The sequence below is a fragment of the Fukomys damarensis genome, unplaced genomic scaffold (genome assembly GCF_012274545.1).
Source record: "Fukomys damarensis isolate Sample0158 unplaced genomic scaffold, DMR_v1.0_HiC HiC_scaffold_15, whole genome shotgun sequence".
NCBI classification, from domain to species: Eukaryota; Metazoa; Chordata; class Mammalia; order Rodentia; family Bathyergidae; genus Fukomys; species Fukomys damarensis.
In genome coordinates this window covers 59312456-59334400 of record NW_022900927.1, presented here as the reverse complement: position 1 = coordinate 59334400, position 21945 = coordinate 59312456, and the positions used below count along the sequence as shown (strand labels likewise).

General features: G+C 40.0%; 1 protein-coding gene and 1 long non-coding RNA gene across 14 annotated transcripts in view; both read left to right on the top strand.

Annotated features, from left to right (window-relative positions):
* Anks1b (ankyrin repeat and sterile alpha motif domain containing 1B) overlaps positions 1-21945 on the top strand; it is a 1036613-nt gene that overhangs the window by 903647 nt on the left and 111021 nt on the right. Inside the window, exon 1 of one of the 13 annotated variants that reach the window (XM_033763855.1) lies at positions 836-882. The exons of the other annotated variants lie outside the window; for them this stretch is intronic. The gene's annotated coding sequence lies outside the window, so the exon portion shown is untranslated. Of the gene's footprint in view, positions 1-835; positions 883-21945 lie in introns of those variants that run through there. 13 annotated transcript variants of the gene reach the window in all.
* On the top strand, positions 9615-21860 carry LOC104865571. The gene is made up of 3 exons (XR_781206.3): positions 9615-9688; positions 20985-21075; positions 21616-21860. It is a non-coding gene; the product is annotated as an uncharacterized LOC104865571 (long non-coding RNA).

The window sequence follows — 21945 nt, the reverse complement described above, 5'->3', positions numbered from 1 at the left end:
TTAACCTGTTTTGGTTCTTCAGTCTCCATCGCCACCCCCGGATTGGGCACATTTTCCATTTCCTTGCCTCATCTTCGGGGTCCCGAGGAGTTTGAAGCGGTAAAATCTCCCGTGTCTCTCCAGATGATTTGACTTTCACAAGTCCGTATTTTCCTAAGGTCGTTTATCCTGGAGATTAAAAAGCCAAGCCAAGCCCATGTAATTTCCAGGTGCTCTTCGAGTCACCGTGAAGGAGTAGCTTGAGGAACAGACGCCGGAGGGGTTGGTAGACATCCCCCCCCCGGCGTATTTTTTTGATACATCGATCAGTCGGAGAGGGAAGTGGGCATGGACTTTGCAGGGCTTCGCCTTGGAGAGCGCTAGTAAAGCAGCAGAGGCTGCAGTTTGTTGCTTTCCTGAAGGTCGGGTCAGCATTTCCATCGGAATCCTCGGTGCTGTGCTTATAACTTGATTGTGGTTTTACTCTTAGGCTAAAACTTGCCAAAGCCAACAGGGTTTAAAAAAAAAAAGACACTGCCATCGCTGCTTATTTATTCATATTTTTTCTTCCAAGAAACCCTGCCATCTATAAACACGAGACCCTAAAACAAACTGGCAGCTCCGGAAGGCTTTGCCTTCTCAACGATTGGCCAGGAAGGCGAGACTTCGCTGCGGCTGTCGTTTCTCCTCCCTGAGCGGCTGGGGTGTTCGATTGCGGACTGAGAATTCCGTTTGGGGGCTGCAAACCTGCACCGTGCACATCGCATCAGTAGATCGGAGGCACCTGAACTTTGGAGTCCTCACCTGTGCTCAAACGCTTAAGGGACTTGCGATGCAGACTCCTGCGTCTGGAAAGGCAGAAGTGCAGGAAACAGTGTTGCAGTGGCCACAGGAGGAGTCGAGGTGCAATGTAGGGCGTCTCGGAATGTCGGCGCGAGTTACAGGGGCGTCGGGTTCTCTCGGGAGCCCTTACAGGAGGGTGGGCTTCCCTTAAAGTTCCAGGCGAGGGAGAGAGGAGGGTGATTAGCGAACCCCGAGGTTCCTTCCAGACGTGCGTTAGTGGTACCCAGCGGATGAGCTTGTGTGAGGAGGAGAAGCCAATGGTGTCTGGGTCACTTGAGTTCGAGGTGTTGACGGCTGTGACAGAATAGGCTGTGTTTTGGCGTCGTGCCGCTGTGAAGGGCTCGGTTCTGTGGCGTCCATCGGTGGAGCGCTAGTATGAGGACAGCGGTCCTCTTAGATCCCATGCAGGAGAAAGGAGTAGGGAGTAGAAATGTACAAAGGCGCGTGCTACCTGGGGGGCTGGTCATACAAAAACGTTGTTACAAAGCCAGAAAAGAAAAAGGAAAAAAAAAAAAAAAGCGAAGAATCAGCGCTCCTGGTTCAAAGATGAGAACTTTGCCCCGCATTTGCTAATTGCCAAACTTAATTTTGCTGCATTGGGATTCCTGTGTTTGCTGCGCTTTTGGTAGAATAAATTATTTTTCTTACTCAGCGACTATAGAGTATATTAGAAATGAGAGGATTCGTATTGTTAATTGTTCCTAAGGGAAACCAGAGAGAAAGAACAGTGTTTTGGCTCTACTTGGATATCAAATCTCCATTAAGACCAGTTCAGAATACAGATACAGCATGGTGCAGTATTTAATGTGATATTTCAGTAGCAGTTATTTAAACTGTGTGAGTGCATTCATTTATCAGCAATATAAAATGGTAATCTCTGAGCAGTTAGTAACGATCTAAAAGTTTGAAGGTTGATCCAAATTTAGGTGCATGAATTGAATTTTGATAACATTTCTTGTCTGTATACAAGATGGTACTTCGAATCAGAAATGTTAGGAGATTGCTACCTTTTAAATGGTAGCATTTGTTCAAAGTTACTGTATATATATGAATTATCAGACAGTGCATTGCATGGGAGAAGCAATCTAATGGTCATTTACGATGTTATTATTCTATTTTAAATGTTACCAGATGTTTTTCTGTTTATTATCAAGTCATTCTTCTTGCACCATTCATTGAATAAGTATTTTTAGCCCCATGTGTTTGGAAACATATTTATTCTTTCTCTAAATGAAAGGCAGACATGTTCTCTAAATATGGTATTGAAATAAGTGTCAGTGTTTATAGCGTTGGTACAGTGTAAAGACATCAGGCAGAGGTTACTGATGGCTTTGTCTCTAATCAGACACTGGTGTCAACATATGAACATTACCTGGGAGGAATGAACAATTAGCAAAATTAATTAGAAGATCTGCTTGATAATCGTCATTAATGAGCATGAGTAAAATGTGTATGTCCATTGATGCGTTTGGGTTTTTTTATACGTTTTGGATTTTACCGCGGTAACTTAGACATGGTTAGCATTTACAGGTGTCAAGTCCAATAATCAAAGTACACAGTCTTCTGTAGGCCACCGTAATTAGCAGAAGCATTCAGAGAATCCAAATTTATCAGCACACTACTTGGTTTTTCCTTCTGTGGGCAGTAACCAGCAGCAAAGCAGAATTGTGTGGTATTGTATTTTATAGCAGTGAGTATCAGTAAACTTTGAAAAATTGTGTACATATTATTTTGAGTGAAAGAGTTACAGTCATAATGTCTTGCTCTTAGCTATAATGCCTTTACTTTTGGATTAATATTGGTTTCTCTAAAGTGGTTGTTTTCAAAATGCAATATTGTTGATATTTTTAATAATTTGTTCGAGAAAGAACACTTACATGAATGCATGTATCTTCCCACGACTGTCAATAACACATTGTTCCAGAAACCTATTTTTAAATAGATGTAATTTTCATGTAAAAATTAACCTTTCTTCTAATTCTAGTGTGAGATAAAAACCATTCCTGTTCCTCAGTTTTGCTTTCTCCTTGTAGACTCATGAGATGGTTTTTTTTTAGAAGTCAAGATATGATTAAGCTGAGTCATTTTTCTTTTTTAAAATTGCGAGAATATATCGGCTTATTTAGATGAAGATCCAAGATTAATTCCCCCAGAGTCTTTATGTGTGATATCTCTCGATTCTTATATTTGCTGAGCAAAGACTTACTGATGGTTTTCTTATGTGGGAGTTGGAGGAGTTGCAGAAAATGTCAAACCAAAACTTGAACTAGAAGAAGCTAGAGTGTATGTCCTAATCTCCTCCATTACAAAATAGTTTACGGTGTGTTATTGTTTTAGGAAAATCTCAAGACAGAGTTGTTCTATAAGTGATTCTCAGGATGCAGCTCACTGAATTTGGAAACACTGTAACTAAACTGAAACTTCTAATCTGGGAGGTCTAATTTCAGGAACAGGATCTGAAGAATCAGTGACTGCTTTGAGATGTTCCTAGATTCCCAGGTTTGCCATTCTGGCACCTCTGTCTGGTTTGGGAGCAGCCAGAGATCCCTGCGTCCCCTGGCTCTTGGAGTCACTGGCTGCCCCAGCAATGTTGGACCAGATGTTTCCATTGTGCTTAGTTTGGTAATACTAGTAACACTAGTAATGCTGTGTGGGGATAGATTGTAGGGCCACCAAAAAACCAAGAGATTTTCTTGGCAACAAAAGTTTGTATTTTAAGAATATCTATGCAACCTGTCGTTTTTTTCAAGTTTGTCTCAATTACAATATTTTTTCATAACAGTAAGTTTTATCATGGTCTTTTAATTTTAATTAAGGCCTGAGAATGACTTTCATATTGCTGTACCTGCAACAGGTGGTATGTACGTTTTGTGTAATGGTCGTAAAAGTCTTATTTCCCTATGCTTAGAAATTAAGACTATGTTGTTTTTCTAGAAATATAAAATGTAACTGTAAAAATATGCCGTTTCTCTTCATCCCTATGATTCATTTCTGCCGGAAAGATTTGCAAACCATATGCAGTATCTCCTTGCTCTTAATATCATTTTTTCAGTCTTAACTGTCAACTTAGTGTAAAAATAATCCGTTTTCTTACACTGCGACATTCCATCCAGAAAGAGAAGTCTGGTGTTGCCTCTTCAGTTTCTCCTAGGGGTTGGTCAATACTCCTGATATGAGTGATGCTATTTATTTAACCGTACTGGTAGATTAGTCAGAAAAACTCATGCCAAACCAAATTTGGGAGAAGCCTCAAATTAGAAGTCCATAGTTCCTCCCAAGTTGCAGCATTGTTTACAAACTGGGTTCCCACTCAGAGCTGCTCCAGACAAGAGCCAGGCTGTCTTGGAGACTAAGAGCTGCTCTCCCCCACCTCCCCTGACCACTCATTGCTGCTTTCTTCTCTCCCATTCACTACTTCTAGCTGAGGTAGCTTTCAAACCACCCATCCTCTTTAATCCTTTCTTTCTGAGTCTCCTGAGCTCCCGGTACCTACACACCAACTTCTCTTCTTTTCTCTCTTGTGTTTTTGACACAATGACTCAGGGAAGGCTGATCAACACAGGGGTGCTAGCAATGTATCTGTTAATCAGAAAGCTAACAGATAGATATATATTTCAAAGGGAAATGACACCCAGGGCCAGAACCTTGAATTGATTCTACAGCCCTTTCATAGCAAAAGATTTTAGGAACAAATCCTCAGCAGCGTGGGAACTAGCACAAAGAATCAACAACTGGGATCTTATTAAAAAGCCTCTGTACTGCAAGAGAAACCACTAACAGAGCTAAGAGATGACCTACAATGTTGGGAGAAAAAAAATTACCAGCTGCTCCTCAAAGGACTATTATCTTAAAGAAAAAAAGGACGATTATCTAGAACTCAAAAAAATCAGGCCCCCAAATATAAAGACCTGATTAGTGAAATGAACAGACATTTCTCAGACAAAGAAGTAAAAGCAGCAAATATATGAAAAAATGTTGAAAATCACTGGTCATCTGAGAGATGCAGATGAAAATGACACTGAGATTCCACCTCACCTCAGAAAGAATGGCTGCTCTCAAGAAATCAACCTGCCTCAAAAGCGCAAGGACCTGAGTTCAATCCCTGGCACCAAAAAAAAGAAAAAGAAAAAAAAGAAATCAACCAATAAAGAAGTGTTGGCGCAGTTGTAGGGAGAAAGGAACCCTTCTCCACTGTTGGTGGGAGTGCAGACTGGTGCAACCACTGTGGAAATCAATATGGAGATACCTCAAAGAACTAGGATTAGAGGTTCCATTTGACCCACCCATCCCTCTGCTGGGTATCTTTCCAAGACAATTAAAAGAATCATACCTCAGTGATATATGCGCACCCATGTTTATAGCAGTACAGTTTGTAATAGCTAAAACTTGGAAACAGCCCAATTAATTTACCATCAGTTTTCGACTGGATAAAGAAGATGGGGTTTTTCTATAAAATGGAGTACTACTCAGCCATAAAGAATGAGAAACTAAGAGTCATTCGTAGGAAAATGGATGCATATTGAAGCCATACTCTTAAGTGAAATAAATAGGACACACATGTAAATACTGAAGTTTCTCTGCTGTGAAAAACTAAAAGTGTACATAAGATCCAAATTGTGTAACTGATAAGCTGAAATAGGAAGAAAAGGGCTAGAGGTGTAGGGGAAATGGGAAGGGTAGGGGAAAGGAAATAAGGGAAAAGAAAAAGTATGAGAAAAAGGAAAAATGGAAACAAAGTCTTTGTAAACAGGGGAGGGTGGAGGGGGTGAAGAGAGGGCAAGGGTATGGGGAAAAAATGAGAACCAAGACCTGTCATGTAAAGGTACGAGATCCCAACAATGAATGCAACTGTACTGTATACCTAGAATGTCCCAATAAGCTCAATGAAAAAAAAATTCTATGGTCCTTAAAAATGCTCTGAAGTTCCCTTCAGAATAGCTACAAAAGTTTCCACCAGTTTAAAAGATGAATAATTGTAATTTGTTCATATTCAGATAAGTTGATCCATTTCATTTCAACCCTTTTTTCCCAGTGATAATTCTTCCTGTTCATTTTGTAACATTTTTGTTGCAGATGTGCAGGATTTTTGCCCATTATGAATCCAATAAACTTTGTAGGTTAACCTTGATATTTACTGTTTATTCCGTGACTTGTTTGAAAGAACATTCTCAATTATAAAAAACTAATTTAGAAGATACGTGGAGCTTTGCAAACACAAGCCCCCTTTTACATTATGAAAGAATCTAGGTGTGTGAGCATTCACTGGAGAAATGTGTATTTATTGATTGTGTGCTATCCTCCAATCCTCTTCTTCAAGCAGGAGCTACAATGCTGAGCAAGACAAGGGCAGACGTTTAGTTGGGAAGGTTTGATATGAAGCAAGGAAGTAAATGAAGATGCTAATTCCAGACAGTGATAGTGCCTGAGGGGCCAGAGAGCAGGAAAAGTGCAGGAAGGGTGCTGCTTTTAGAAAGCTGTTCAGAGAAGGTCTCCCTGAGAAAGTGACCCTCAGACAGGGCTAACAGTGAGAAGGAGCCAGCTGCACAGAGAAGCTGGGGACGAGCGCTCCGCACCAAGGGAGCAGCTCCGGGGAAAGTTCTGGAGGAGCAACCCTGTGTGCCCCAGGAACACAACAGCCCAGTGTGGCCAGATCTTGGTCAGTTCAGGTCAGCTCTGCTGGTCACCTCAAAGACTTTGGGCTTGATTCTAAAAAGCTGTTTGATGCCAGGTGCGCTGGCTCATGCCTGAAATCCCAGCATGGAGGGAGGCTGAGACAGAAGAATCAAATGTTCAAGTCCCCCCGTACAACTTAGTGAGAACTTGTCTGTGGGGTGAGGGGAGACCTGGGGGTATAGCTCAGGGTAAAGGCTCTGGGTTCACTGCACAGTACCGCAAAGATGTATGCATGGATGGACGGATGGGAGGTAGGTAGGTAGATGGTTAGGAAGAAGGCATAGGGAGACCGTAAAGCAAAGCTTTGGCCCTGAGAAGAACGCACTGGCTTGTTTGTGAAGACCAAGGCAAGGATGGACAGGGGTGGGAGACTAAGAAGTAGTTCAGATGAGAAATGACAGTGATTCAACCAGGGTAGTTGAACCAGGCTGCACAGAAAAGATGTGGGAAGATTCAGAGTCTCAAATTTTGAGGAACTTCTTGAAATCTTCGAAACATAAGAAAACAGTAAGTGGCTGGTGATATCTGTCAATATTAGAATTTTAAAGAAAAAAGCACTATCATTTTTTAAATATTTGGTATATGATGCAGTAAATCAGGTAGTGCACATAGTCAAACATTAAATTGTTAAAATTACCTCCGATCTAGAAACAACCATTTTTAGCCTAACATTGCTTCAGATATCTCTCTCTCTGTGTATACAAAGGGACCCATAAATGGTTGCACGGACAGAAAGATACAGTCTATAACAGTGGATTCATACTACAGATACTTTTTTTAAATTTAAAAAAAGCATTAAAACTTGTGTTTGCATTTAACAGCAGGAGAAGTAGGGACAAGAAAAGCTAAGCAGCGGCTGGGGGCCCTGCCTCACAAGTGCAGGGTCTCAAGTTTGATCCCGATCCTGGGTACCAAAAAAAAGAAAAGCTAAATAATGGTTGGATATCTTCTTACTGTAAGAATTAGTTCCTAAAATATTTCCTTCTGTGGTTAGAAAAATGATTTTTTTTCCTTGAAAAATATGGTTTGAGCAGGAGCAGATTGAGATTTTGTGGGAAGTTAGGACCCCTGTTTAAGAATACAGGGTACATTTTGCAAACTTCACAAAGCCATGGCAGCATGAGGGTACGATGTGTGACCCCTTCGACAGCCAGGGGAAAAACAATCATTCATATAGGAAAAGGGCCTTGGAAATGAAGCTTTATTCACTCTATAGTCAACTCACTTCAAGGTTGGAATTATGTTTTTTAAATTGCATATTCCAGTTTTTTAAATTAGGCTGATTCCTTATTGTTAAAGATTTGCTGTTGCCCATCTCTCCTTGGCTAACAATTTTATTTTAAATAATTTGTATCCACGGTACGTAGAACATTTACTTTGTCTGTAGTCATAAATGCTGTGCTTATTTAAGAATTCTCAAAGTGTATCCAGTGTTTCCCAGTCCTTCACTATGCCTTCCCTGCTTCTGATTAAGTTCTTTGACTCGTCCCATAATTGCCTAGGTTGTTAATTGCTTTTTGTTCCTATTTCAAGAGAGACTCACGGATGTTGCATTTCTGAGTTCTGTTTCATTTCGTTAATATCTGTGGATGTCTTCCTGTAGCTTTTCAAATTGAACAGTTATCATGGCTGAGTACAATATTCTTACACCATGTTTGCTTTCTCTTACAGTTTTACACGCATTACCTCATTGTTTAATAGCATTTAATATTGCTTCCCTTTGTAGATTTTTTTTCCTGCCTGGATTCCAAATAATTCTTTATCCACATGGCTAGAATATGCCTATGTGTTGAATGATCTATGTCAAAATTTACACTACCACGTGCTTTTTTGAATCTGATATTGTAATCATGTCTTGAACGTTTTGTTTGTTTCATTTATACTGTCACCCCCTTTAGTGGCCAAAGTTTTCTTTTTGGATCATCTTTGTATCTCTTCCACATCTATCAGTTTATCTTTCAATATTTTGACTTTTTCATTTTTCATTTTTCCCTTCTTCAGTGTTAGTAATTTCGCTTTCTAGCAATGTCTACCTTGTTACTTAGTGTTCCTAATTGGTTTCTCTTTTTCTTTTTTTCATCAAGTTTATTGGTACATTTAAAGCAAACAATACAGTTACATTCATCATTGGGATCTTGTACACTCCATTCACAGTATGTCAGTCCCTTCTTCAGGGTTAGTAATTTCGCTTTCTAGCAATGTCTACCTTGTTACTTAGTGTTCCTAACTGGTTTCTCTTTTTCTTTTTTCCATCAAGTTTATTGGTACATTTAAAGCAAACAATACAGTTACATTCATCATTGGGATCTTGTACCTTTACACGATATGTCTTGGCTCTTGTTTTTTCCCCACACTCCTGCCCTGCCTTCACCCCTGCACCCTTCCCTATTTACAGAGTCTTTGTTTCCATTTTTGCTTTTCCCTTATTTCCTTTCCCCTCCCCTTACTACTTCCCCTCTAGCCATTTCCTAATTGGTTTCTTGATTTTAAAATTATGCTCCTTGGTCTTCAGTGTGCGTGCTTATATCTGTAACATCCCCTTTCACCTCAAGTTGCTTCATGATTCTGTCCTGAAAAAGCGGTTTTTACTGAAGCCATTCTTTCACAGTAGGAAGTTTGTGTAACGATTCCCTCTGTTGATCTGCACAAAGTTCTTCTAGATTTAGCTCCTTTATGCTGTGACTCTTACCCCTGTTTCCTCTTACCTTTAAAATGCTTGCCTATCTACTTGCTGTACCTTGTCGTCTTGCTGGTGCTTGGGGAGCTCTGCCCAGGCACAGTGTGAACAAGTCCTTAAACCTCTGCTACCTTTTGGGGGACCAGTGTGTTTCTTCTTTGAGTTCTGATTGATTTCCTAGACTTACCCACTTTCTGCAGTCTGAAGAGATTACAGAGGGAGCTCAAGCTAAGCCAAATGCAGTCTTGGTTAGATTTCCTGGGCTGTGCTCTCTTAGATATGGTTAAATGCCCCCATTTAACCTCAGTGTTCACTTCACAAAACTGGAAGAGAAGGAAGGACATAACAAGAAGAGCCGCTGGTCCTGAACTGAAGCTTCCGTATGAACCAGTAAACACTCTCGCGATAACTTGGGACTTCATGGTTCTCGCGATAACCTTGGGCAGCCCTGGAGACTGAAGTTGCTTTTTCTCCCATTGCTCATGTTTTCATTATTCCTTGGCAGAGAGGAAACAGGTAAGGGGATTCACTGGGGTGCTTTTCTCTAAATTTAGAGTTATTAGTGACAACTTTTGAATTTCCAATTGACCCCTCTAGGGAGTAAGAACAAGGTTAAAATAAAACAGCAGCTCCTCTTTATCCCGTTCCAGAATCTTCTGTTATCTTTCTCCTTGGCTGCCAGTTTTGAAATTTATTGTATTTATATTCCTTTCCTTGAGTAGTTACTGTTGTTTCTCTTTCCTTCCTCATCCCTCTCCCACTTCTTTCTCTAATTCTTGCTACTTTTTTCTCATTTTGTTGGGCATTTAGGAAGGAAAGTTCTATGAAGCAGTTAAATGTGCCATCCGAAATCATACTCTGGAATACGTTTTGGAGATGGAATGTAGAGGTCTTGCTAATAAATTAATTTGGAAAAAAATGAGGAAAAGGCAGAATCACAGATGATTCATCAGTGTTTTTGCCTCAGTGACTAAATAAATGATAGACAAGATTGAGATACCTGTGAAAAAAGGAATCAGAGGTTCTGCTTTAAGCATTTTAAGTCTGAGGACCTTGGCATCGATGTGGAAATATGTGGAACTTCAGGGAAACCTTGGGCTGCTGGATCCACGTCTAAGAGGCTTCCTGTAAAGATTGTACCTGCAGACATGGATCTGGAGAGAGAGAGTATAAATACTGAATAGGTTAGTGTTTAGTGAACATAGTGTACAATAATCAAGATATCTATATGCATGAGTTCTTTAGACTCAGAATAATCTATCTTTAGTTTAACAAGTGTCTAAGGTCTTTTTTTTTCTTTTTATTGAGGTTATTGGTACAATCTAGGTATACAATACAATTACATTCATCATTGGGATTCTGTACCTTTACATAATAGGTCTTGATTCTCATTTTTCCCCTTGTCCCTGCCCTCCCTTCACCCCCCCTTCCCTCCCCATTTACAAACACTTTATTTCCATTTTTTCAGTTTCTCATATTTTTTCCTCTCCCTTATTGCCTTTCCCCCACCCTTCCCACTTTCCTTACACCTTTAGCCCTTTACTTCCTATTTTACATTATTAATTGTCTCATTAGGATCCTTCTTTTAGCATTAAAGAATCAAGTTAGTAGTTGGTATGAATTAGGCAGTCTTCCTTTCAATTTTAAAATTCTGAGTAGTTTGTCTTAAATGGTACAATTTATCAAGAAGTTTAAAATGTCTTAATGGCCTCCCTAAAGAAAAATGGAAATCAACCCTTTTATACTCGGGGAAAATGAAGCATTCTCTAGCAAAGGCAGCCCAGCGTAAGGGGTAGATTATGGACACTGGACCACTATGTCTCCATCACACACTTCCCTCGAGCTTTTGCTTATGTTGTTTCAAATCCTATCCTTTTTTCCAGAGCTTTCGATAACTATGAAAGTACAGTATTCCAGCCCTCCCCTGAACTGCGATAGCTTTTTGTGCCTTCGTTTTGTATTATATTATATTCTGTGAACTCAGCTAGTTGAGGGCAGGGAGCTTAACCATGACATTGTTTCAGTCCGAAAGTGCCTGGCATGCAAGGGAGCAAGTCACCACTTTTTGAAACCAGTTATGTTTATGTGTCCAGAGTCCGTTACAGCAAATGAAATTCATACTTCTCTATGTTAAGTGAAACGATTTTACACAAATTTAAAATCGTAATGTTTTGTAAGAAGAACTGGGAATCAAGACCTGAGTCCCAGCACCATGGCTTGCCAACTGGTCAGTCTTAGTCTATAGTCTCTGTCCGTCGAGTGATAGTGCCTGAATATGCCTTCCCTGGGTTACAGAGGTGGGAGGCCGAATGAGATCAGGTATATGGAGTCCTGGTTTAAAAAGAAAGCACTATAAACCAGAGAGAATATTTCCATTCCTTTTCAGCAGGAAGTGGGGCATACAAGCAATTATTTTCAACCTATCGTTAGAAACACTGAGATTTGTGAACTGCTGCCCTCTCCTAAACCCACACCCCAACTCAAATGAGTTGTTTTCCATCCTCCCATTAATTAAGAATACTCTGATTTATGTAACACATTGAATACGGATGACTCTCTCAAAGAGTATGGGCTTGGTAGTAATGTGAGAGTGAGTAAATGCCAGTGAAAACAATATGGTAGATTCAAGTGCTTTATTCCCAGTTCAGTTCTTCCTAAATTAGACTTCTTTATATTAATTCAGTGCAATAATTTGGAGAGGCTATTTTTTTTAATCATTGTAAATGGATATAAGGAAAAATACCATAATGTCAACACAAGAGTACCATGAAAGCACTGGAATTGGGTTTCTGGGATGACCTTATCCAGCACAGCTGTCTCCACCTGCAAAACAATCTCCGCCTGTCGCACAATGGAGAACAGTTTCTCCAGCTCTTGTGACCTTCGTGTGGGCTGTAGCCAGTCAGCCTGCATCGCACTACAGAAATTGTGTTCAAATTGGGATTTCAAGACTGGCCATGTACCAAATTTGGGACCTCAAAAGTCAAATCATATAATTGTCCCAGTTATCTGTTGCTCTTTCAGAGAGATTTTATGCACAGTCTTAGAACCAGAGTTTTGACAAACTTCAAACAGAACTTAGATTAGCAACTTAGATTAGCTGGCAAGCCAGATTCCCATAGATGTTACAAATTTAAAGCATTAAGCTATTGTACGAAATGTAATTCGAGGTCCCTTGCAGTGCACTAATTACTCAAAACCATTATACTGTATTTAAACAAGTAGGCATTGCCCCTTCAATAAATAGAAATCATAGCAGTCAGTATACAAAATCCTGTTGGAATTCCTTTGTATTAGAAACACTGCAAATAAAAAAATTGGTAATGATGATGATTCCTTTAAAAAAATTGTTCAGTGGAGTGTTTAATCTCCTGGATATCTGTTCAGAATGTTGTTTGAAGCCAGGTGTGGTGGCACTCGCCTGTAATCCCAGCACTCGGGAGGCTGAGGCAGGAGGATTGCTGTGAGTTCAAGACCAGCCTGGGCTACATAGTGAGTTCCAGGTCAGTCTCAACTACATAGTGAGACCCTGCCTCAAAAAACAAAAAAACAAAATAAAACAATGTTGTTTGTGACCAGTGCAAATAACAGATCTCAGTATTGATGATACTGATCACTGCCTGGTACTTCAAAACACGAGCTACATATGCATCTAAAATCTCTGGCAATTGTACTTTAATGTATACTTTTGCTTAATTAACACCTTAATGTGCAATTTTATGAACATTCTCTCTACCTAAAAAAAAAAAAAAAAAAAAAAAAAAGGATTTTTTTCCAGTATGGCAGTTAGTTGCCCAGTTGCTAGGTAACAGGGAAGATCTCTATAGCTTTATCTGAGCATGCAGCAGATGATTTTTTTCAGTGACAATTATTTATATCCAATCTATTAAAGTATGCCATATTGATAATGATTAGACAAACTGTGGATGTACTTACTGTGCATTCAAGAGAAAGTGTGCAGCTATTCACAAAGCTAGTTTTGTTCTAATCTTTTTTTAAAAGCAATGATTAATCTTTGCTACTAGGAATAAACAGTTTTCTAGCAGCAATAGCTAGATTGTTTATTTGATAATTCCTGCAACTGGCTGATGATAGTCAAAAGCATTATCCAAACTTCCCAACTAATTGAACAACACACTTTCTGTAAAAGAATGTTGTGTTAAACATGGTGTCCATTCAAATGTCACAAAGTTGGAATCTTTTGAAAATTCGTATTATTCTTTGAGCCATTTGTCATTTCTGATACTCTAATCATTCAGGAACTGCAGTCCTACACCTGGAAGTAGCAGCTGATATAGAAGATATTTTTATTTGTTTTATTTTTTATCTTTTGAAGAGAGAGCTAACATAACAGTGTAACCTTTGTTACACAATCAGTAATGGTGTCTTCTTAGAGATCGTTTAACATTAAGGAAGAGGATTTGTGACTTAAACATTACAACAATGGATTTCTGTAGAAAGGGAGAGAAAAAAATCTCTCTCCACTGATTCCGGATTTTCTTCAAAATAAATTGCCTTTCATCAGATGGATTGATTTGCTTCAATGCTTCTTCGTATATTACAGGAACTGTATGAAATATATACTTCAATTAATTTTTCTCTTGTCATTTATATTGGTAGATCTAGATCATTACTGGATAGAATTTATGCATTGGATTAATAGCCATTCGTCATGGTCTTTTTTTTGCATTAAAGATCAAAATAGTGTTTTGGCAACAGAAATAATGCATTCTATAGAGTCAAAAACAGTCAAAGATGAGCTATTCCCTGTCTACTGAGTGAACTCAGGATAATGCAGTCACTGCACAAGTCAGTATACCAGGAAGCTAGTTTACACAGAAAAGAGTTTAACATGGAAAATTGCACTTTAATAATGCCCACTAATTAAATGCCTAGAGTCAATACATCCCGCTCTCACTGCCTGGAAAGCTATAAAAGCCACCAGGAATGATTGATTACTTGAAATTTCTGTAAACTACAACAAAAGCATATAATATGTATTTTTTTCTACTCTCTTTTGCAAGTCATATATTTTATTGAGTATGGACTAAAGAACCGGGGATTTACAAGATAATTTAATGACAATTTATTTGATTATTTATGCCACAGTGTTCAGGTATCAGTGTGGCATTTAAATTCCAAACCTGAATTGGAAATCGGTCTTCTGACCTTTTCTCCACTCTCTGTTTTATTTGCAATGCCATATAAATTTGCCTCATTTTTAGAAAATCTGCTATTGAAATCATTTATTATAAAGTTTTCAAAAACCTTTTGAGACAGGGAATTAAAGCAGATATCTGTTTGGTATTTAAAATTTTTTCTCTCTTTATGATTTAGAATTTACTTCAAGATTTTCTTAGTTTTTTACCATTTCTCGCTTAGTAATTATGGGAGGAAAACTGTATACAGAACTTTTTAAGACCCTGTTCACCTTCTGTCACTGGATATACTTCAGATTGGTGTATATTTTTATTTTCAATTGATGCATTGATCCCTACCTTTCTTTGTATCAGCATTATGATTTTAGGTACTTATTTTAATGGACTTTCATCACTGTGTATGTCTTTTAATATTGTTTTTGCTAAATTACTTTAATGGATTTTTTTCTTTCTCTCTCTATTGATGCCCTTCCCTATGTCCTACAAAATCTAGATAACCCTACATGTGAGCTGTTATTTTCTCACTTTGAGGGTTTACTTACTTAAAAAACAACTTTGTGGCCGTAGAAAATGAAACTCCCAGGTTTGGTTTTTTAGCTTTCAGAAGGTCAGCATCCCAGGGATATGAAGGCCACATTCTTCAAAGCATGAGAGAGAGACGGTTCTGTTCTGCTTTATTAAAATACATTTTATAGGCATTATTTTTCACACTATGAAAAAAGATAACCCAGTGAATCTCAGTGTTCAACTCAGTTGTTTATTCGGACATCATGGAAATCATGGCAGTGGATGGGAGTAATATTGAGTGATTATTTCAAAAGCAAAAAAGGTTTCTGATTGAAAAATGTTTCTAATCATGCATGCATGTGTGTGTATGTATCTGTGCATAACGATATAAAGATTCAAAGAGAATTCACTTGTCTCTCATCCAGGGTGCCCAAAAATCTCAATATAGTTTTCATACTGTGTGGTATTTTTTTTTAAATATTGTTATGGCACCTTTTCTCTGACTTGCAGACACCATTGAAGAAATTTTTGAGGAAGGTTTCTCAAATTCCACAAAAAAGTTAAGAGGGACAGGAGCAGAAACTGGGGTTTGAGCGGGGGAGACTGAGAGAAGTGCATAAAGTAACATGAAGAACAAAGCAAAAAGTTAAAGTTTTATAACACATCAACAGAATGCCTGGTAGCCACTGTTGCCATTCTAGTGAGGAAGAAGGAGATCGGGATTCTTCGTCAGGCCAGAAGTTGAACCTTAGCTTCTTCACTCCTTGGCAGTTGTGTGTGCTCTGGAAAAAGTTACAGAACAACCTTGCTTATCTGTTGTCAAGGTCAGTACATCACCAAAATTAGGACCATATGGATCCGAAAACCTGTAGGCAGAACAAGAGCTTGATACAGCCTCCTGAATCACCCTCAGCACAAGCTGGGATGCGCCATTTTGTTCGATCTTCTTTGTTACAGTCTCTGCATTTAAAGCTTACAAATCAAGGCGTTCAGATTTTTTGTTCTAAAACCACTTAGGCTGTTGCAAATTCTCCTTGTCTAAAAGGCCTAGGGGAGGAGGAAAAGCAGGGAGCAAATTGCTCTGGGATTTATGGGCTCCACCACCCTTACATGAGCCATCATCTCTGAAAAGGTACTCTGGTCACAATAGAATTGGTTGGGGAATAAAATTACTGGTCATCATATCAATTATGTCATTTTTATGCCTCCAGCCTATTTAATTAATTTTGTTTCACCGAAGTGATCGCATTAGCTCCTTGTTTTAATAAAAGCCATGGAAGTGCCTCCGGTTTTCCTTCCTCTCGTCCTCCTCTCCTGTCTTCTCCTCTTCTCCCATCTGTAAGGCGGCAGGACATAGCAGGCACTGAGCTGTAACAGCACAGAAACTCCCTCTCAAGGCTTGCTTGCCTGGGAAGAGGTACATAAGCACCCCATGTTTTGACAGACTTCACCGTGACGAAGCCCTCTGTTGGCTTTTTAGAGTTTAGTTCATAGGATAAGATGGATGGCTACCCTCTTATAAAATAATTTTTTCTTTCCTTTTTCACACGAGTAGCATATCACCATTATAGAAAGAACGAAAATAGGAAGCAGAAAGAATAATATATTGTTCCTCTGCCAGCTAACATTTTTTTTTTTTGGTACCGGGGATTGAACTTGGGTCCTTGCGCTTGCAAGGGAGGCCACCGAACCGCTGAGCTAAATCCCCAGCCCCGGCTTGTTTCTGCTTTTGCACCTGCCTTTAAAAAGCTTATCATCAGAGGGGTCAAATCTGCCACTACTTTTGTATTTTCCTTTTCATGGTTTGAGTATATACAATATACTGATGGTTTCATTAAAATTGAGTATACAGGGCTAGGGATTTAGCTCAGCTGTTTGGTGGCCAGCCTTGCAAGCGCAAGGACCCGAGTTCAATCCCTGGTACAAAAAAAAAAAAAAAAAAAGCAGAAACAGGAAGAATGGTGTTAGGAAATGCAGAATACAGTTGTGATTAAATGGCTTTTTTTTCTCACTTAAATTTTGAAGGTTAAAAAATTGTACCCCCTAGCAAGTGACACATTTGCTAGACTTCTCTCGATAAGGGAAAGAGTAATTTGGCAAGTTCTTGAAGGGTGCTTTCTCACCCGTGTTTTGAATCCTTCAAAGACTGGAGTGTTAAAGAAGCAAATAGAAATCAAAGATCCTACCTCAAACAAAACACAATGACTAAAATCCTCGGTCCTTCCAAAAGACGTAGCATCTCTCGTGTGTGGCTGTGCTAATTCATTTATTCTTGCCACATATAACTCGTTAAAGGAAAGGGAAGAAAGTTTCCATCACCAGTTTTTATGTAGTGACTGTTCAGCCTGAGGTACTGCCTGAGTAATCGGCTTCTTCAGGTTGATTTAAAATAAGCATTAACTAGTGTTGTTTCCATGAGGCTTTTGATGTTGGAAGGGTTAACAGGATAATGATGGCAGCAGTAATGGAGAGATTTCCAGTCTCATTTGACGTTTTGGATAATGAGAATCAATATGACACCTCGTCTTGAATTTCCATGGACACTGCCCTGTCTGAGATCTCTTTCCATCATCCCTTTAGTTACAGGAGGGACTCATTATACTGTAGGTCAGCTGCAGTCCATTGTGCTCATAGGTACCTATCACTTAACTACGGAATGTTTTCATGAGTCACTCGGATCCAAACTGGCCCCCTTAGATTGGCTGTGTTGCCATTCTGTTTAATTACATCTCATCTAATTGCATAATGTAGCTATATATGCATAGTGACCCAAAGCCAATTGCTTTTCTTTATTGTACAATTACTCTGAATAAACTCACAGTGAAAATAGAATTTAAATACCTGGTATGAAATGCCACTTTGAAAAGGTTGTTTTGGGCTTTTCACAGTGCTCTGATGTGATTTTTAAAGAAGGCAGTCTAAAAATACCGTGTGACTCCTACCTGTACCCTAAGACTATTAAGTATTTTCTGTAATTGCGCCTGTCTTCAATTTATTTAACTAAAAAGTTTGATGTCCCCATAGTTACCAGTTCTGATGGTATTTCTGCATATTCATGGCCATTTTAGTTCATTCCAGTGGTTCTCCCTATTATCAAACAAGATGACTGTGTTAGCTCTTCAGCCTTGTATCTCTTTTCTGTGAATTCAGCAAATTCATTTCAACTCATAATTTGAATTCTTAATCTAGGCTGGGAATGTTAGATGTTAGATGTCAGGATCCCAGGACACAGAGATGGGTGAAGCTGTTCTATGGGAGGGGAACACGGGTGTGTTAGGCACCAGTGCACCTTGGGGTCCACCCTGTAACCAAACACAGCACAAGGGCATTGGTGGCACCCAGTGTATTAGCTCTACAGAGAGCTCTTGGGAAACTTCTCCAAGAAACTGACAGCAGGGACAAGTGTTCAAGGATGATCAAGGGGTTCACCAGCAGAATCTGAGAAGAGGATGAAGGAAGAGGTACAGTAGGTAGAGACAGCAGCACACGTGGAGACAGGAGGCCTGTCCTGTGTGGTGTCCATGGGAATCACTGGGGATGTAGTACGGGAGAGTGTGAAGAAGGGGAGGAGAGATGAGGCTGTCAGACGCTGTCCTTCTGGCCAAGGGAAGCCATTTAAGGAACTTGAGGCGGAAGTGAGACGTGATTATATTTATAGTCAGGTGGGGTCACTTTGGTTCAATCTGTGTTTCTCATCATCTGGTAATTTGCAATTAAATATCAGCCCCTTTTTTCATAGTTTCTTCGGGGCTTAACCTAAACTTAGCATTTTCTAGGCCGGATAAACTGAGGAATTCTGAATTTAAGAACTATAGATCAGCAGGTTGTCTCCTAGCTTATTGGAGCAATATTATTTTGCGTCCCTTGTTCTGGCCATTTCTACCTCCTGTATGCTGTTCTAAAACCAGTGCACCTTTGATGATTAGCACCTGTTTGCCTTGACAGCAGCAAGTGTGATAGTGGTCTGGGTCCATTTAGCAGACAGCTGAGGGTCTTTTGCGCACCAGGTTGGCAACACAGAGGTGTAAAACAGCCCCTGCCTTCCACTGTTTGCAGGCACGTGATTGGTTTCCCAGGGAGCACAATAAAGACCATGATAGAGAAACTAATGAAGCAGGAAGGCTTCTGTCAAGATATGGCCCCTCCATCAGGAGGAAGCCAGGGAGAGTGCTGGGGTGTTCAAGGGCATGGCAGGAAGTACGTCAGGCCACAGTGTGGAGAAGACAAAGGAGCCAGTAAGAAAAGGAACCAAAGACATCCAAAGGCACCGGATCCACAAGGGCCTGTACCCCAAACCGACGCCTGTCTTGAGGGGCATGGGAGACGCTGGAGGGAGAATATATGTGATCAGCTTTGCAGAAAGATTACTCTGATGGCAAAGAAAGCGGACTGAAAAGGGACAAGCTGGAAACAGGGAAACTTCTTCTGTTTCCCTCTGATACTGGGATTGGGCAGAATGGCAGTAAGTAACGAGGGCTGTGCCCAAGTTAGCATCTGTGGAACAGAGAGGTAAACATGGATCTAAAAAGAAGCAAGGATGTTACAGGGACCCCAGCCAGAGGCTTGGCTCTGTGAGTCCCAACAGAACAGATTTGGTCACTTGCCACGTCTGGAGTGTAATTAACAGAGAAAAATGGCGGCAAAGCAAGAGGGGAATTAATTTTTAGTTTGGCTAAACCAGGAAGACCATCAGTCTACAAAACCGTCTTTCCTGTCCTGATAGCAGCTTCAGGAATATATAAGGGAAGAATAAAAGTGAGGAACCAAGAGGTAAGCATGTGAACAGGAAGTGTGATTCTAGGTTTCATTGGCACTGGGACCAGGAGGAAAAGGCACTGTCTGCTCCCAGCATAAGAAAAAGCTAAGAATCCACTTAAAGCAGGTTAGATGGACTGGGTGCACCTTCAGATCTTTCAGGGTTTTTTTTCCTTTTTTTTGAGTTTATTGGCACATTCTAGGTATACAGTACAGTTACATTCGTTACTGGGATCTTGTACCTTTACATGACAGGTCTTGGTTATCATTTTTTCCCCTTGGCCCTGCCCTCCCTTCACCCCCTCCTCCCCTCCCTATTTACAAACACTTTATTTACATTTTTTTCAATTTCTCATATATTTTTTTCTTTTCCCTTATTCCCTTTCCCCTACCCTTCCCACTTTCCCTACACCTTTAGCCCTTTTCCTATTTCACATTTTTAATGATCTCATTAGGATCTTGTATACTATTATAGTTTGTTCACACCAGAGGAACTATTCGGTATTTACACATGTGTGACTTACTTATTTCACTTAGGAGTATATCCTCAAAATGTATCCATTTTCCTATGAATGACTGTAATTTCTCATTTTTTATGGCTGAGTAGTATTCCATTTTATAGAAAAACCACATCTTTATCCAGTCTCTAACTGATGGGCAAATGGGCTGTTTCCATGTTTTAGCTATTATAAACTGTGCTGCTATAAACATAGGTGTGCATATGTCACTGTGATATGATTCTTTTAATTCTTTTGGAAAGATACCCAGCAGAGGGATGGCTGGTCAAATGGAACCTCTAGTCCCAGCTCTTTGAGGTATCTCCATAGTGGTTTCCATAGTGGTTGCACCAGTCTGCACTCCCATCAACAGTGGAGAAGGGTTCGTTTCTCCCCACAGCCCCGCCAACATCTGTTATTGTATGATTTCTTGATAGCAGCCATTCCAGATCTTTCAGTTTTAAGGGAGTCTCTGTTCCAAGGAGGCAAAACCACCAGATATCATTGATTCTGTGCCTGGGGAGATGACAAAAAGGTGAAGTCTAGGAGGAAGAAAGTTTATAGTCCACAGACGGTAGTTTTTTCCCTGGTACCGGTGGAGTTACCCTCTGACGGATTTGAGTGCCACGCTGCAGCCATGGTGAGCAGTGGTTCCTCTTCCTTCGTAAATCATTTTTATGTTCTCCACAAGTCAGACTTCCTTTTAAGCCCTTTGTAGCCTTGTAAATTGTTGCCATCTCTTTTTTTACAGCAATTTTCCTTCAAGTGCTTTAAAGAAGGCCACATAAATTATGACACCCTTACTTCATAGCTACAGAGCAGTTGTGCACAGAAACACTTACTCTAACATGGTTGGATAAGATTAGAATCTTCTCCCTATCTCTCTACCTCTAGACTACACAGTCTGCTTTGAAGACACACCTTAGATTATGTAATCCTGCTGAAGCGGAATTCATGTTTTGGTTTTCGGCAAAGTCCTCAATGAGTAAGTCATTACAGCTATGGGTACAGTTTTCCTCCGAAATTGATCTCTTAAATTTGTTGACTGCTCACCATGGGTCTATTTTAAATGGCTAGACTTTCTAGAAGGCTTGTTGTGTGCCTCATAATATTAATTCACTGAATCACTTAATCCTACAAGGTGGACCCTAATGTCACCCTCTTTTTTTAGATGAGGAAACTAAGGCACTGAATTGTTAAGTAACTGGCCCGGGCTCCCCCAGCTAACAGTCAGTTGAGCTAGAGTTTGAAGCCAGGCGTCATGGCTCCAAGCTTCTTCCTGTGTCACTTTGCTGAGAGTGATTACGACTTTATTCCAAATTCATGAACTTAAGGGCCAGGGATTAAGCTTAGTGGTTCCACCACCTGCCTCACAAGGGCAAGATCCCAAGTTCAATCCCGGTACCAGAACAAACAAATTCATGAACTTAAGAGTAGACAAGTCTGGGCCATACCTGTGACTTTTCAGAACCTGCTCCAAAGCATTCCCTCAAGGGCCTTTTTAACTTCGCAATGATTTCCAAAGGCAGCGACGTCACAGACCTCCACAGCCGTGCTGATTCCTCCCAGAACTGGTTGTGACTGTATCAAAGAAAGCTCCTTTACACGGAAACAGATGGGGCACAGCTGAGCCTCACTGAGAGCCGTACAGGAAGCAAGACAGCACCGCAGAGGGACTGTGGCTGACCTTCCTTGCACCCGAAATGTTAATTTCAACTGTTTGAATCATTTTATTGCTAAAGTTAAAGAATAAACTTAGCAATGATACAATCCAGAGAGGAGTATAACTCAGCCCTTTTTTGAACCTAAAGAAATTACTTTGGGGCAAGTTATATAATGTGTTCATTGGGATATG